This window comes from Dendrobates tinctorius, unplaced genomic scaffold (assembly GCF_039654945.1).
Source record: "Dendrobates tinctorius isolate UK_male_01 unplaced genomic scaffold, ASM3965494v1 ptg000103l, whole genome shotgun sequence".
NCBI lineage: Eukaryota > Metazoa > Chordata > Amphibia > Anura > Dendrobatidae > Dendrobates > Dendrobates tinctorius.
Genome location: NW_027361771.1, coordinates 4,003,306 through 4,006,920, shown reverse-complemented (window position 1 = coordinate 4,006,920; position 3,615 = coordinate 4,003,306). Strand labels below are relative to the sequence as shown.

The 3,615-nt window shown below is 43.4% G+C and overlaps 2 non-coding genes across 2 annotated transcripts; both read left to right on the top strand.

Moving 5' to 3' along the window:
- The first annotated feature begins 1,652 nt into the window (after positions 1 to 1,652).
- On the top strand, positions 1,653 to 1,725 carry TRNAR-UCG (transfer RNA arginine (anticodon UCG)). Its single transcript has one exon. It is a non-coding gene; the product is annotated as a tRNA-Arg (tRNA).
- Positions 1,726 to 1,924: 199 nt separating this feature from the next.
- On the top strand, positions 1,925 to 1,997 carry TRNAR-CCU (transfer RNA arginine (anticodon CCU)). Its single transcript has one exon. It is a non-coding gene; the product is annotated as a tRNA-Arg (tRNA).
- The last annotated feature ends 1,618 nt before the right edge of the window (positions 1,998 to 3,615 follow it).

Here is a 3,615-nt window from a genome sequence, read left to right as displayed (position 1 = left end):
AAATGTGTGAATTTAGTACTGTGGCTGTTAGGGCTGGTGAAACGCACCAAATTATAAAATAATAGTATGTGGCTCCCCCTTCCTGTCCTGGTATGTGTGGCTCCCCCTGTTGTATGCATGGCTCCCCTGGTCCCACATGGCTCCGCTCCCCCGTCCCATTGTTGTATGCATGGCTCACAATCCCCCCAGTCCTACTCACCTTCCTCGCGCCATCTCTGCATCTCTGTCACTGCATCTCCGTTGTCCAGGTGCCGGCAGCACTTCCTGTGCTGAGCGGTCACATGGTACCGCTCATTAAGGTAAAATGAATATGTGCTCCACGCCTATGGGAGTGGAGACGCGTGCATATTCATTACCTTAATAAGCGGTACCATGTGACCGCTCAGCACAGGAGAGCTGCCGCATCAGGATAAATAACGGAGATGCATGGATGGAGATGCAGCGACGGTGCGAGGAGGGTGAGTATGATGTCTTCTGTTAGCGGGGGCTGCAGCTGTCACCGTGCCGCAGCCGCCGGCTCCTGCTCCCCCTCCCCCGCCGGCTTTCTGGACAATGACTGCTGTATAAGCCGAGCGAGGTGTTTTCAGCACAAAAAAATGTGCTGAAAATCTCGGCTTATAAACGTGTACATACGGTATACATCTTTAGTACTTGTACTGACCTGGGGAAGCATATTGCCATGTCAGTTTTACCATATAGGGAACATGATAAATAAAATAAAACCCAAAAAACAATTGTGGAATTGCACTTTCTTTTTACAAATGGTAAAATCGATGGTATCATTCAAAAGTGCAACTTGCCCTGCGAAAAACCAAGCCCTCACATGGCCATTTTGACACAAAAATAAAAAAGAAGGGAAGCATAAAAAGCGCAAAAACTGAAAATCGCAAGGTCATGAAAGGGTTAAAACTACAACTCGTCCTGCTGCAAAAAAAAATCAACAAAAAAAATACAAAGAGAAAACAAACATTCTATGGCTCTTTTAAGGCCTCTTTCACACTTCAGTTTTTTGCATCAGTTATAATCCGCCAAAAAGGCGGACAAGCGGATCCGTTCTCAACTGATGGCACAGGATCGAGAGAGAGAGAGAGAGAGAGAGAGAGAGAGATGCAACGGACAGCAATCCGTCACAATCCGCCATTAATGCAAGTCAATGGGAAAAAAACGGATCCTCAAAAAAAATTTGAGGATCCGTTTTTTTTCAAAACCTGGCGGATTGTGACTGATTGTAAAAACGGAAGTGTGAAAGAGGCCTTAGAAGGGGGAGTTAAAAAACGGAAGCGGAAAAATGAAAAAAAAAACAAAACAAAAAACGTATATATGTGTATGCATGCATATAGGGGTGTATATAGGTGTGTGAATGTATATATATATATATGTGTGTGTATGTATGTGTGTGTATATACTGTATGTGTATGTATATATAGATATGTATATATATGTATATATAGGTGTGTGTATATGCATATTTAGAAGTATAGCAGACAAGAGGCCTCCACAGAAAGAAATAACAATAAGTCTACTGCACACAACACAATGGCTCTCTGTGCCCAGTAGCAGTAATGCACAAGCCCTTCACTCAGTCACTACTTGGATCAGTATAGGACTTAGTCGCTGGTCGGATACAACCTGTAGTGAGCAGCAGACACATTGACCGCGTGGCCTAATGGATAAGGCGTCTGACTTCGGATCAGAAGATTGAGGGTTCGAGTCCCTTCGTGGTCGTTTTTTTTTTTGTTTCTTCTGTGATTGTGTATTTACCGCCCCATTCTGCAGTCATATTAAGCTCAGTTTTTCGTTTTCCATATCACAAAGTATCTGTAAGTGAATCCCTTTGTAATCTCAAAATCTTTAGCCTATACTGTGCAATTGTGCCGCCTGTCTATTTGTTACATAGAGATGTGAATACATAAACATACATGCAGCCCCAGTGGCCTAATGGATAAGGCACTGGCCTCCTAAGCCAGGGATTGTGGGTTCGAGTCCCATCTGGGGTGGATAATGAATTTTTATCATTTATTTACATAATTTAAAGTTTTACTGCGTATGCCACTTTTTTTTTCTAATTGATCACATTTATAATTATATCGTTTACTTTATAAGCCTTAACGTTTACAGTATACTCCTGCTATTCCAGGAAGCACCACTAGAGGGAGTCATCGCTCACATTGTGCTTCTCCATGCTTTGTTTTAACATGATCAGTGATCACATTAGAAGAATATTCAGGATTGAGGGTCCTCAGTGGTTGATACCTTTTAATGGCTAACTGAAAAGATGGTAACACATTGCAAGCTTTCGAGACTACTCAGGTCTCTTCATCAGGCTAGACTAATACAAAATCTGAAGTCACATATTTATGCACAATACAGCCTAGAAAAAATGCAATAGATAAGACAAGTGACGTGAAGCAGAACTATCAATATGGGAGAGGGAGAAACATAAATATAAACACGGTACAAAGATATACATCTTTCCTGTATCACATTAGAAGAGGGAGCGGTTTCCTCGATGTGTATTGTCCCTCTCCGGTATCTGTAGTATACCTGCGAGCTATTATATATTTCCTATAGTCTGGAACGTCTTTTGTTACGAATGATCTCGATCTTGTGGTTTATACTTTATCAGCCCTTTATATTCAGCTCCGATTCGCTATCACACTGCATCAGTCTACTGTATAACTGCAGCAAAAATGTTTGTTTTCCCGCTGTGGGGTTTTTTTTTGCATGTATTGGCACCAAAATATGCAGAAGTGATCGGCTCAGATTTTTCCATTTTTGCTGCGCTTTGGTGCCTATGTGAAGCAGCAGTTTTTAATCCTTTTTTTTGTGTGTGTGTGCATAAATGCCGGGAATCTGCCCTTAATGCAATTGCAATATTTTTATATACATTTTTACATTTACTGAAATCACATCTACTTTATTTAAAATGTTAAATAATTTTCTGCGCACAAAAAAAAAGCATTTACAAAACATGGGAACAGGACCAATAAATTACATTAGCATTTAAAGCGAACCTGTCAGCTGTTGTGGTCGCTATAAGCTACGGCCACTGCCTTTCAGGGCTGATATATGGCATTCTATAATGCTGTAGATAAGCCCCTGGTCTGACGTGCAAGAGAAGAAGAATAACTTTTATTATACTCACCGGGGGGGGGGACGGTCCGGTCCGATGGGTGTTGCAGGTCTGGGCCTGGCACCTCCCACCTTCTTTCAGCGCCGCCTTCCTGCTTGCTTCTTTGCTCCCCGGCATCGCACTTCTGCTCACTCATACTTATCTGCCCTGTTGAGGTCAGAGCAGATTCCTGCAGTGCGCAGGCGCTGGGCCTCTCTGACCTTTCCCGGCGCCTGCGCACTGCAGTACTTTACTCTGCCCTCAACAGGGCAGATAAGTACGAGTGAGCAGAAGTGCGATGCCGGGGAGCAAAGAAGCAACAGGAGGGCAGCATGGCAAGTAGATGGGAGGTGCCGGACCCAGACCTGCAACACCCATCGGACAGGACCGTCCCCCCCCCCGGTGAGTATAATAAAACGTACTTTTCTTGTCTTTCAGGTCGGTTAGGGGGCCTATGTACAGCATTATAGAATGCCATATATAAGCCCTGAAAGGCTGGGATC